We start from the raw sequence: 14,662 nt of genomic DNA, 5'->3' as shown, positions 1-14,662 counted from the left end.
GACTGTTACTTGCACTTTTTCTGCATGATTGGTGCCACTAGGACATGTTTAATTTCTGCTGATGAACTGTGTGATTAGTGATAGTGAATATTATGGACTGTTACTTGCACTTTTTCTTCATGATTGGTGCCACTAGGACATGTTTAATTTCTGCTGATGAACTGTGTGATTAGTGATAGTGAATATTATGGACTGTTACTTGCACTTTTTCTACATGATTGGTGCCATTAGGACATGTTTAATTTCTGCTGATGAACTGTGTGATTAGTGATAGTGAATATTATGGACTGCGGTCAGCACCTGCCCAACATTGCTGGGTGCAATTGATGGAACTGCTTCTATTGAAATGATGTCACTTGTTGCTGTCTGCACCTATTCAACAATGCTGGGTGCCACTGATGGACTGCTTCTACTGAAATGATGTCACTTGTTGGTGTCTGCACCTGCTCAACATTACTGGGTGCCACTGATGGCACTGATTATACTGAAATGATGTCACTCGTTGCTGTCTGCACCTGCTCAACATTCCTGGGTGCCACTGATGGACTACTTCTACTGAAATAATGTCAGTTGTTGGTGTCTGCACCTGCTCAACATTGCTGGGTGCCACTGATGGAACTGCTTCATCTACATCTACATTCATACTCCGCAAGCCACCCAACGGTGTGTGGCGGAGGGCACTTTACGTGCCACTGTCATTACCTCCCTTTCCTGTTCCAGTCGCGTATGGTTCGCGGGAAGAACGACTGTCTGAAAGCCTCCGTGCGCGCTCTAATCTCTCTAATTTTACATTCGTGATCTCCTCGGGAGGTATAAGTAGGGGGAAGCAATATACTCGATACCTCATCCAGAAACGCACCCTCTCGAAACCTGGCGAGCAAGCTACACCGCGATGCAGAGCGCCTCTCTTCCAGAGTCTGCCACTTGAGTTTGCTAAACATCTCCGTAACGCTGTCACGGTTACCAAATAACCCTGTGACGAAACGCGCCGCTCTTCTTTGGATCTTCTCTATCTCCTCCGTCAACCCGATCTGGTACGGATCCCACACTGATGAGCAATACTCAAGTATAGGTCGAACGAGTGTTTTGTAAGCCACCTCCTTTGTTGATGGACTACATTTTCTTAGCACTCTCCCAATGAATCTCAACCTGGCACCCGCCTTACCAACAATTAATTTTATATGATCATTCCACTTCAAATCGTTCCGCACGCATACTCCCAGATATTTTACAGAAGTAACTGCTACCAGTGTTTGTTCCGCTATCATATAATCATACAATAAAGGATCCTTCTTTCTATGTATTCGCAATACATTACATTTGTCTATGTTAAGGGACAGTTGCCACTCCCTGCACCAAGTGCCTATCCGCTGCAGATCTTCCTGCATTTCGCTACAATTTTCTAATGCTGCAACTTCTCTGTATACTACAGCATCATCCGCGAAAAGCCGCATGGAACTTCCGACACTATCTACTAGGTCATTTATATATATTGTGAAAAGCAATGGTCCCATAACACTCCCCTGAGGCACGCCAGAGGTTACTTTAACGTCTGTAGATGTCTCTCCATTGATAACAACATGCTGTGTTCTGTTTGCTAAAAACTCTTCAATCCAGCCACACAGCTGGTCTGATATTCCGTAGGTCTTACTTTGTTTATCAGGCGACAGTGCGGAACTGTATCGAACGCCTTCCGGAAGTCAAGAAAAATAGCATCTACCTGGGAGCCTGTATCTAATATTTTCTGGGTCTCATGAACAAATAACGCGAGTTGGGTCTCACACGATCGCTGTTTCCGGAATCCATGTTGATTCCTACATAGTAGATTCTGGGTTTCCAAAAACGACATGATACTCGAGCAAAAAACATGTTCTAAAATTCTACAACAGATCGACGTCAGAGATATAGGTCTATAGTTTTGCGCATCTGCTCGACGACCCTTCTTGAAGACTGGGACTACCTGTGCTCTTTTCCAATCATTTGGAACCCTCCGTTCCTCTAGAGACTTGCGGTACACGGCTGTTAGAAGGGGGGCAAGTTCTTTCGCGTACTCTGTGTAGAATCGAATTGGTATCCCGTCAGGTCCAGTGGACTTTCCTCTGTTGAGTGATTCCAGTTGCTTTTCTATTCCTTGGACACTTATTTCGATGTCAGCCATTTTTTCGTTTGTGCGAGGATTTAGAGAAGGAACTGCAGTGCGGTCTTCCTCTGTGAAACAGCTTTGGAAAAAGGTGTTTAGTATTTCAGCTTTACGCGTGTCGTCCTCTGTTTCAATGCCATCATCATCCCGGAGTGTCTGGATATGCTGTTTCGAGCCACTTACTGATTTAACGTAAGACCAGAACTTCCTAGGATTTTCTGTCAAGTCTGTACATAGAATTTTACTTTCGAATTCACTGAACGCTTCTCGCATAGCCCTCCTTACGCTAACTTTGACATCGTTTAGCTTCTGTTTGTCTGAGAGGTTTTGGCTGCGTTTAAACTTGGAGTGAAGCTCTCTTTGCTTTCGCAGTAGTTTCCTAACTTTGTTGTTGTACCACGGTGGGTTTTTCCCGTCCCTCACAGTTTTACTCGGCACGTACCTGTCTAAAACGCATTTTACGATTGCCTTGAACTTTTTCCATAAACACTCAACATTGTCAGTGTCGGAACAGAAATTTTCGTTTTGATCTGTTAGGTAGTCTGAAATCTGCCTTCTATTACTCTTGCTAAACAGATAAATCTTCCTCCCTTTTTTTATATTCCTATTAACTTCCATATTCAGGGATGCTACAACGGCCTTATGATCACTGATTCCCTGTTCTGAACTTACGGAGTCGAAAAGTTCGGGTCTATTTGTTATCAGTAGGTCCAAGATGTTATCTCCACGAGTCGGTTCTCTGTTTAATTGCTCGAGGTAATTTTCGGATAGTGCACTCAGTATAATGTCACTCGATGCTCTGTCCCTACCACCTGTCCTAAACATCTGAGTGTCCCAGTCTATATCTGGTAAATTGAAATCTCCACCTAAGACTATAACATGCTGAGAAAATTTATGTGAAATGTATTCCAAATTTTCTCTCAGTTGTTCTGCCACTAACGCTGCTGAGTCGGGAGGTCGGTAAAAGGAGCCAATTATTAACCCAGCTCGGTTGTTGAGTGTAACCTCCACCCATAATAATTCACAGGAACTATCCACTTCTACTTCACTACAGGATAAACTACTACTAACAGCGACGAACACTCCACCACCGGTCGCATGCAATCTATCCTTCCTAAACACCGTCTGTACCTTTGTAAAAATTTCGGCAGAATTTATCTCTGGCTTAAGCCAGCTCTCTGTACCTATAACGATTTCAGCTTCGGTGCTTTCTATCAGCGCTTGAAGTTCCGGTACTTTACCAATGCAGCTTCGACAGTTTACAATTACAATACTGATTGCTGCTTGGTCCCCGCATGTCCTGACTTTGCTCCGCACCCTTTGAGGCTGTTGCCCTTTCTGTACATTCCCGAGGCCATCTAACCTAAAAAACCGCCCAGTCCACGCCACACAACCCCTGCTACCCGCTTGCTGCGTGTAGTGGACTCCTGACCTATCCAGCGGAACCCGAAACCCCACCACCCTATGGCGCAAGTCGAGGAATCTGCAGCCCACATGGTCGCAGAACCGTCTCAGCCTCTGATTCAGACCCTCCACTCGGCTCTGTACCAAAGGTCCGCAGTCAGTCCTGTCGACGATGCTGCAGATGGTGAGCTCTGCTTTCATCCCGCTAGCGAGACTGGCAGTCTTCACCAAATCAGATAGCCGCCGGAAGCCAGAGAGGATTTCCTCCGATCCATAGCGACACACATCATTGGTGCCAACATGAGCGACCACCTGCAGATGGGTGCACCCTGTACCCTTCATGGCATCCGGAAGGACCCTTTCCACATCTGGAATGACTCCCCCCGGTATGCACAAGGAGTGCACATTGGTTTTCTTCCCCTCTCTTGCTGCCATTTCCCTAAGGGGCCCCATTACGCGCCTGACGTTGGAGCTCCCAACTACCAGTAAGCCCACCCTCTGCGACCGCCCGGATCTTGCAGACTGAGGGGCAACCTCTGGAACAGGACAAGCAGCCATGTCAGGCCGAAGATCAGTATCAGCCTGAGACAGAGCCTGAAACCGGTTCGTTAGACAAACTGGAGAGGCCTTCCGTTCAGCCCTCCGGAATGTCTTTCGCCCCCTGCCACACCTTGAGACGACCTCCCACTCTACCACAGGTGAGGGATCAGTCTCAATGCGGGCAGTATCCCGGGCAATCACAGTCTTAGTCCGATCGGGGGATGCGAGGGACGAGCTGGCTGTCCCCGACAAACCCCCATCCGGACCCCCACAGTGATGCCCATTGGCAACAGCCTCAAGCTGTGTGACCGAAGCCAACACTGCCTGAATCTGGGAGCGAAGGGATGCCAACTCAGCCCGCATCCGAACACAGCAGTTGCAGTCCCTATCCATGCTAAAAACTGTTTTGCAAAGAACGTCTGAACTAATCTACAGAGAGCGCAAACAAATCGACAAAATTTAAACGGTTATTAAAATACAAGATTGCCTAGTAAATGCAGTGATGCTGCTACTTGCGCACTGCTGACACACTGCTCGGCAGCGGAAGGAGACTACGCTTCTACTGACATAATGTCACTTGTTGGTGTCTGCACCTACTCAACATTGCTGGGTGCCACTAATGGAACTGTTTCTGCTGAATGATGTCACTTGTTGGTGTTTGCACCTGTTCAACATTGCTGGGTGCCACTGATGGAACTGCTTCTACTGAAATGAAGTCACTTGTTGGTGTCTGCACCTACTCAACATTGCTGGGTGCCACTAATGGAACTGCTTCTGCTAAATGATGTCACTTGTTGCTGTCTGCACCTGCTCAACATTGCTGGGTGCCACTGATGGACTGCTTCTACTGAAATGATGTCACTTGTTGCTGTCTCCACCTGCTCAACATTGCTGGGTGCCACTGATGGACTGCTTCTGTTGAAAAGATGTCACCTGTTGATGTCTGCACTTGTTCAACAATGCTGGGTGCCACTGATGGAACTGCTTCTACTGAAATGATGTCACTTGTTGCTGTCTGCACCTGTTCAACATTGCTGGGTGCCACTGATGGAACTGATTCTACTAAAATGATGTCACTTGTTGGTATTTGCACCTGTTGACCATTGCTGGCTGCTACTGCTGGAACTATCAATTACTTGTTTCTTTTTTGAATCATGGAAAGCATGTTATGTGAACATTTGTATAAACTGATTTTTTGTGTATTGTGTAAACTATTATGTAAAGCCACATGTATGAAAGAATTTGTATTGCTTACTGTATTTCATATATTAGGTTATTCAAAGGTCAGTGCAAAGCCAAAATTTTATATAATTATATGATATTTACGTATTAATATTATCTTTTATTTTTGTCTGTATTTTTTTTTGACGAATTTGGTGGTATTTTCACCACCAATGCTGGCAAAAATACCATCAAATTCTGGCCCATGGAGGAAGGGCATATGAAAGGTGGCTACACTGAGCCACAGCGCCAGAGATCGAGCCAGAGAGTTTTGTTTGGCCGCCCCCACTGGCAGTGTTTATTGAGAAGTTGCGGAGGAGTGTGCTTGTCGAGAACTCGTAGTAGTCAGTGCTTGTCGAGAGATCGTGGTAGGGAGTGCTTGTGGAGATGTTGTAGTAGAGAGTGCTTGTTCCATGTTTTATGCAGTTGTTTGATGAGATAGACAGCAGATGTTGTTCTAATGGAGATATTGTAATGATTTGAGTGCTTTTCGTCAATATATATGGAGGTAACCAATTCGCTGTTTTTTCTTTTTATTATTTCAGTGTCTTAAATAATGCGTCATTACAGGTTCAGTCAACAAAGCATCTGGCTTGTGTTCTTGTATTAGAGTGTAATCCTGGTTTTCTTGCGCAATTATAGTATTTCTATTTTCTTTTAATTACTTCAGTATAAATGGTATTTGAAATTTCTTGTGTTATTGAAGAAGAACCGTGCCAGATGTGTACGTTGAGTCATACTTCCACACACAGAACAGTTATACTTGTACTTTGGTTTCGTAGGTTTTATAGTTGCTGGGGACTTAATTAACTGTGTTAACGAAAATTTTCATTTCATTCTTTGTTGTTGTTCTATGCAGTCAGATTGCGTACTAAAACTAGTCAGGGCCAACCGTTTACGAGACTACGTAATCGAACATTCAGCTACTAAAAATTAAAAATTATTTGCATTAGATACAATTAAGCCCCCATGCACCATATGTTGGCTACATTTAATAGACAATAATGTATGGCCGGCCAGGGTGGTCGAGCGGTTCTAGGCACTACAGTCTGGAACCGCGCGACCGCTACGGTCGCAGGTTCGAATCCTGCCTCGGGCATGGATATGTGTGATGTCCTTAGGTTAGTTAGGTTTAAGTAGTTCTAAGTTCTAGGGGACTGATGACCTCAGCAGTTAAGTCCCATAGTGCTCAGAGCCATTTGAACCATTTGAATAATGTATGGCCTGAAATGAACTGTACACAAGTCTAAGCAGTGCGTTTTTAGCTCTGCACACTTTCAAGAATTTCGAGCATTCATTTACTCATTTTCCTGCGGCACAGCAACTATGACGAATAACCAAGAGAAATTCCGTCCTTTGCCGAGTGAAAATATCAAACTGTAAGATGCCGAAGAATTAGATTTTCTCACCTAATAGTTTTCTTAGAATTGGATAGTAAATATTTCATAGCAGCCGGCGCGTTTGCTCCAGCGCTTCACCGAGAAGGCTCACAGCTGTTGCTGTCTGTGTCGCGCGCTCTGCAGTGACAAGATTCAAACACGACTGAATTCAAACGCCAATTGCAGCAAACGACAAGCAGCGGCACGAACGTCGCCTACCTAGGTCACTTCCACGAGCTATACCTGCGGTCGTGTTTTGTCGCCTGAAGCGGTCGCGTGCTGTCGGTCGTTCTGTCTCTCACGGTAAGGTGCGGCCTTGTAGAGGGTATGTTTCTTGACCGTCTGGAGGGCTGTTTCTGTGTGGAAATGTTTGAGGAAACTATCCTTCAGACACCAACTCTTCCCCACTATACGCTCTGTAACACAAGTCGGCGTGATTGTTCCCGTGAGATCACCGCAGTGAAGCGCTGTCGGGCTGGGCTAGTACTTGTTTGGGTGACCATCCGGTCTGGCGAGCGCTGTTGGAAAGCGGGCTGCACTCAGCCCTTGTGAGGTAAACTGAGGAGCTACCTGACTGAGAAGTAGCGGCTGCGGTCTCCTAAACGACATACGGCCGGGAGAGCGGTGTGCTGACCACGCATCCAGTGACGCCTATGGGCTGAGGATGACACGGCGGCTGGTAGGTACCGTTGCGCCTTGTCCTGATCGGGCACAGTTTAGTTAGTTTTTTAGTTCTGATAATGTCACGAACCAACCCTTGTTTGTATATGTACGAATATAAACAGTTCGGTTTCGTGAGGTTATTTAAGTTTGAAACTGCTCTCTGATTCTGCGTAGGTTTTGGTTATGTATGCAGCATTAGGAGACGAAACGTTAGGCACAAACAATATGACTTGGACTACGACTTAATACTCATAGAAAATTTTCACACCTGTTTTTAAGTAGGTTTTTGAAAGTCATGATCCGTTACAATAGTTGACATCACTCACTGACACTACCAGTTTCAGTCAAACAACAGCTAGTATTCGGACAAAAAAAAAATACATTAATTACAGCACATACACTCGATCATTGTTATTTGTGTCTAGATCACCATTATACATTAACTGCGTCAGAATTATAGGTTGCAATTGTAGCGACTAGGAATTTGGTTCCTCACTTGGATCTAATGGAGTGTTACTGTGATCAACAAGATCACCAGTCTGCAGCAACTGGGATTGAAGATTGATAAATGACGAGCATTTGTAGACTTAGAGAAAGCTTTTGACAATGTTGACTGGAATCCTCTCTCTCAAATTCTGAAGGTGGCAGGGGTAAAATACAGGGAGCGAAAGGCTATTTACAATTTGTACAGAAACAAGATGGCAGTTATAAGAGTCGAGGGACATGAAAGGGAAGCAGTGGTTGCGAAGGGAATGAGACAGGGTTGTAGCCTCTCCCCGATGTTATTCAATCTGTATATTGAGCAAACAGTAAAGGAAACAAAAGAAAAATTCGGAGTAGGTATTAAAATCCATGGACAAGAAATAAAAATTTTGAGGTTCGCCGATGACATTGTAATTCTGTCAGAGACAGCAAATAACTTGGAAGAGGAGTTGAACGGAATGGACAGTGTCTTGAAAGGAGCATATAAGATGAACATCAACAAAAGCAAAACAAGGATAATGAAATGTAGTCGAATTAAGTCGGGTGACAGTGAGAGAATTAGATTAGGAAATGAGACACTTAAAGTAGTAAAGGAGTTTTGCTATTTGGGGAGCAAAATAGTTGATGATGGTCGAAGTAGAGAGGATATAAAATGTAGACTGGCAATGGCAAGGAAAGCGTTTCTGAAGAAGAGAAATTTGTTAACATCTAGTATTGATTTAAGTGTCAGGAAGTCGTTTCTGAAAGCATTTGTATGGAGTGTAGCCATGTATGGAAGTGAAACATGAGCGTTAACTAGTTTGGATAAGAAGAGAATAGAAGCTTTCGAAATGTGGTGCTACAGAAGAATGCTGAAGATTAGATGGGTAGATCACATAACTAATAAGGAGGTATTGAATAGAATTGGGGAGAAGAGGAGTTTGTGGCACAACTTGACTAGAAGAAGGATCGGTTGGTAGGACATGTTCTGAGGCATCAAGGGATCACCAATTTAGTATTGGAGGGCAGCTTGGAGGGTAAAAATCGTAGAGGGAGACCAAGAGATGAATACACTAAGCAGATACAGAAGGATGTAGGTTGCAGTAGGTACTGGGAGATGAAGAAGCTTACACAGGATAGAGTAGCATGGAGAGCCGCATCAAACCAGTCTTAGGACTGAAGACCACAACAACAAGAACAAATGACGTACAACATTTTCCCAATCAGACAGGTAGATCGTCATTGAACTGCTTATGTGCGAGTACTGCCCACTGACCTCGTAGGCTATCGGATTTTTCTAATTGGGGGGGGGGGGATGTTGTTGCCTAGATTTCAATGAAATTAATAGAAAGAGGATAGGCGAAAGGTACTAACATCGAAAGGCTTTTAAGGGGTTAATTTGAAAACGCATTGTAACGAAACAGAGCACAAAATTGAGGTCGCCCTAATACTGAAGTTACGAAAATACCGTCACGAATATTGCCGTAAAAGGCGAACTTCCATCCTGCTGTTGGCCAGGAAATACGCAATATAAACACGTCAAGCTCAGGGAAGAAATAAAACTGAGAAAGTGAGAAAGAAGTGAGAAGAGAGAGAGAGAGTGACAATGATTACGAGCATTCTGTCTCGTTGACAGTAAAAAGGAAATCACAGGAGTTGAGGTGCAAAAGCAGAAATAGAGACGGCACGACATTCCTGATGTAGTCGCGGTACTAGATGGTGGTACTTCAAGCCTGCGGTAGCAGTCACTTGTGGGGCTGCTAGATCCCGGCGGTATTCATGATGTTGTTGTTGTGGTCTTCAGTCCTGAGACTGGTTTGATGCAGCTCTCCACGCTACTCTATCCTGTGCAAGCCTCTTCATCTCCCAGTACCTACTGCAACCTACATCCTTCTGAATCAGCTTAGTGTATTCATCTCTTGGCCTCCCTCCAAGATTTTTACCCTACACGCTGCCGTCCAATACTAAATTGGTGATCCCTTGATGCCTCAGAACACGTCCTACCAACCGATCCCTTCTTCTAGTCCAGTTGTGCCACAGATTTCTCTTCTCTCCAATCCTATTCAACACTTCCTCATCAGTTATGTGATCTACCCATCTAATCTTCAGCATTCTTCTGTAGCACCACATTTCGAAAGCTTCTATTCTCTTCTGGTCCAGACTATTTATCATCCATGTTTCACTTCCATCTATGGCTACACTCCATACAAATACTTTCAGAAACGACTTCCTGACACTTAAATCTATTATCGATGTTAAGAAATTTCTCTTCTTCAGATACGCTTTCCTTGCCATTGCCAGTCTACATTTTATATCCTCTCTACTTTGACCATCATCAGTTATTTTGCTCCCAAAATAGCAAAACTCCTGTAGTACTTTAAGTGTTTCATTTCCTAACCTAATTCCCTCAGCATCACCCGACTTAATTCGACTACATTCCATTATTCTCGATTTGCTTTTGTTGATGTTCATCTTATATCCTCCTTTCAAGACACTGTCCATTCCGTTCAACCGCTCTTCCAAGTCCTTTGCTATCTCTGACAGAATTACAATTTCATCAGCGAACCTCACAGTTTTTATTTCTTCTCCATCGATTTTAATACCTACTCCGAATTTTTCTTTTGTTTCCTTTACTGCTTGCTCAATATACAGATTGAATAACATCGGGGAGAGGCTACAACCCTGTCTCACTCTCTTCCCAACCACTGCTTCCCTTTCGTGCCCCTCGACTCTTCTAACTGCCATCTGGTTTCTGTACAAATTGTAAATAACTTTTCGTTCCCTGTATTTTGCCCCTGCCACCTTCAGAATTTGAAAGAGAGTATTCCAGTCAACATTGTCAAAGGCTTTCTCTATGTCTACAAATGCTAGAAACGTAGGTTTGCCTTTCCTTAATCTAACATCTAAGATAAGTCGTAGGGTCAGTATTGCCTCACGTGTTCCGATATTTCTACGAAATACAAACTGATCCTCCCCGAGGTCGGCTTCTACTAGTTTTTTCCATTCGTCTGTAAAGAATTCGCGTTAGTATTTTGCAGCTGTGACTTATTAAACTTATAGTTCGGTAATTTTCACATCTGTTAACACCTGCTTTCTTTGGGATTGGAATTATTATATTCTTCTTGAAGTCTGCGGGTATTTCGCCTGTCTCATACATCTTACTCACCAGTATTCATGATACCCGATGGCAATGGTATATTAAGTGAGACTGCTTCCAAGATGAAAAGTCAGTCTTGACTAAGCCGGCAGTCACTTCCGAGTTACTGCTTATTACGAAGCGGTACGTTTTACATCTTCAGACAACTACGCACGAGTGTGCTGAGAGATGGTCTCCCAGAACTTCTGATACCACGAGCGCCTCTCCACAGTTCAGCTCGGAGATACGCAAAAAGATGCCAGATGCCAACATAACTGGCGGGGGAGGAGCTAACGGTTGCTGTGTTCCGGGCTTCGGCGCCGCTCGTCATTTGAAGATTAGGTTGCCGGGCCTGTTTGGGCGCCAACTTCCTGAAGCGTGCGACGAATCGGTGCCCCTGGGCGACGCTTGCCCTTTGGTCGTATTTGAACGTAACGGCTACTAATTTTAGGACATCCCGCCACCTTCGGGGATTTTGCTATTAATTAAATGGTAATCACGAAGAATAAAAGGTCCCTCCAAGCGATAGTCGGCTCTGAAGGCCTGACGTCTGTTTAGTTTCTTGGTCGGAGAAAATTAGCTTTAATGGTCAGATATAAAGATTTAATTAAGGAACTGTTATATTAATCAACTAATAGAGTCGTATTCAGTGCCAATCATATCGTTGTCTCGGCAGCAATCAGTATTCAGATTAAATGAATTAATTTTATATAGTTAATTTCATATCACTATTGCTCTTTGTTTCTGTCATCGAAAGGATAGTCTCTGTAGCCACGCCACGTGACGAGGTCACACAGTTAATGGATAATGGTGACCTAAATGTAAAGGATCCTGTGTAGACCATGCGTCCAGCAACTAATGGATTTTTTTATACCTGAGGATGGTCTGTTGTTGGTCCGAAACAGGTAATTTTAGTAAAGTAACATACAATTGCTACGCCAAATCATGAATTTTCAAAAACATTTAAAAGCAGTAATCATCGCCTGCTTAAAACAGTTTGTATGTAGGTTTTCGTGAGGCAGTTGCCGTCTACCTCGCAGAGCATGTTATTTCAGGTTTATCGGTATTTCCTTGGCGCTCTCTCGTGTGACAGACAAACCTGTTCCCTTCTTCGTATACCAGTTCGTTCAGTATTCTCTGTTAGTCGTATATGGTATGGATGCGACACTTGAGCGAAATTTTGAGCATTACTCTCGGGCGGGTGGCGAGATTGTTTTGTAAGGAGTTTTGTTGGTAGATTAACTGAATTTGCACATTGTCCTGTCAACACAACCAAGTCTGTGGCCTGCTTTACCTACGACAGACGATATGTGCTGGTTCAGTTTCATACACCACTGGCCATTAAAATTGCTACACCAAGAAGAAATGCAGATGATAAACGGGTATTCATTGGACAAATATATTACACTAGAACTGACATGTGATTAAATTTTCACGCAATTTGGGTGCATAGATCCTGAGAAATCAGTACCCAGAACAACCACCTCTGGCCATAATAACGGCCTTGACACGCATGGGCATTGAGTCAAACAGAGCTTGGATGGCGTGTACAGGTACAGCTGCCCATGCAGCTTCTACACGATACCAGAGGTCATCAAGAGTACTGACTGGCGTATTGTGACGTGCCAGTTGATAGGCCAACATTGACCAGACGTTTTCAGTTGGTGAGAGATCTGGAAAATGTGCTGGCCAGGGCAATAGCCGAACATTTTCTGTATCCAGAAAGGACCGTACAGGATCTGCAACATGAGGTCGTGCATTATCCTGCTGAAATGTACGGTTTCGCAGGGATCGAATGAAGGGTAGATCCAAGGGTCGTAATAAATCTGAAATGTAACGTCCACTGTTCAAAGTGCCGTCAATGCGAACAAGAGGTGACCGAGACGTGTAACCAATGGCACCCCATACCATCACGCCGGGTGATAAGCCAGTATGGCGATGATGAATACACGTTTCCAATATGCGTTCACCGCGATGTCGCCAAATACGGATGCGACCATCATGATGCTGTAAACAGAACCTGGATTCATCCGAAAATATGACGTTTTGTCATTCGTGCATCCAGGTTCGTCGTTGAGTACACCATCGCAGGCGTTCGTGTCTGTGATGCAGCGTTAAGGGTAACCGCAGCCATGGTCTCCGAGCTGATAGTCCATGCTGCTGCAAACGTCATCGAACTGTTCCTGCAGATGGTTGTGTAGTGGACTGTTAAGGCAGCCAGTCCACAGTGAAGTAGCCGAAAGGGCACGCGTCAACTCACGCCGTCTGGCGTTAAGTCTGGAACAGGTTTTGTAATGAATGTGATAAAGAAAAGAACGTAGCTACTAGAACACTTAACTTTTATATCGTATTTTGGTATACAGCATTCTTGATGATACAACAAGTGAGACTATCTTGAGATACATGCAAGGGTACAAATGGCGCCTTGCTAGGTCGTAGCCATGGACTTAGCTGAAGGCTATTCTGTCTCTCGGCAAATGAGAGAAAGGCTTCGTCAGTGTAGTCGCTAGCAACGTCGTCGTACAACTGGGGCGAGTGCTAGTACGTCTCTCGAGACCTGCCGTGTGGTGGCGCTCGGTCTGCGATCACTGCCAGTGGCGACACGCGGGTCCGACATGTACTAATGGATCGCGGCCGATTTAAGCTACCACCTAGCAAGTGTGGTGTCTGGCGGTGACACCACAGGTTGTTGTCTTGCAAACGTCCCCATCTGTTGATTCAGGAATCGAGACGTGGCTGCACGATCCGTTACAGCCATGCGGATAAGATGCCTGCCATCGCGACTGCTAGTGATACGAGGCCGTTGGGATCCAGCTCGGCGTTCCGTATTACCCTCCTGAACACACAGATTCCACATTCTGCTAACAGTCATTGGATCTCGACCAACGCGAGCAGCAATGTCGCGATACGATAAACCGCAATCGCGATAGGCTACAATCCGACATTTATCAAAGTCGGAAGCGTGATGGTACGCATTTCTCCTCCTTTCACGAGGCATCACAACAACGTTTCACGAGGCAACGCCGGTCAACTGCTGTTTGTGTATGAGAAATCGGTTGGAAACTTTCCTCATGTCAGCACTTTGTAGGTGTCGCCACCGGCGCCAACCTCGTGTGAATACTGTGAAAAGCCAATCATTTGAATATCGCAGCATCTTCTTCCTGTCGGTTAAATTTGGCGTCTGTAGCACTTCATCTTCATTGTGTAGCAATTTTAATGGCCTGTAGTGTAACTCCACAAACTGTAACACTCAGATACTTGTATGAATTCAGCAATCCCAATTGTCGTTCCTTGATATTGCAGTCATAAGACGTTACTTTTCCTCGTTTTTGAAGTTTACGATTGTACTTTTTTTCAGACTGTATTTTATCATAGATAATTGTATCATCTGCGAAAGATCTCGGTTTATATAATATTGTCTACTATGTCATTAACATACAATATGACCAGCAAGTGACCCAAGACACTTCCATATTGCATGCCTAAAATTACTTCTACATCTGACAATGGCTCTACGTCCAAGATAATTTCACTTGCTACACCATGCCGTTATACTTTCGAGTGCGCTTTTTTGTTTTGATTTTTAGGTTGAATCGTAATGGGAATGCAGATAAATGCCACCTCCCTTTCAACGTCTACTCTCTCCCTACATACTAATAAATAACGGCTTTCTTCAGTGTTTGTGATCGGCAGATGTTAGACAGGTTACATTAGAAC

Source organism: Schistocerca nitens, chromosome 2 (genome assembly GCF_023898315.1).
Source record: "Schistocerca nitens isolate TAMUIC-IGC-003100 chromosome 2, iqSchNite1.1, whole genome shotgun sequence".
NCBI classification, from domain to species: Eukaryota; Metazoa; Arthropoda; class Insecta; order Orthoptera; family Acrididae; genus Schistocerca; species Schistocerca nitens.
Note: the sequence above shows the minus strand (reverse complement) of the source record.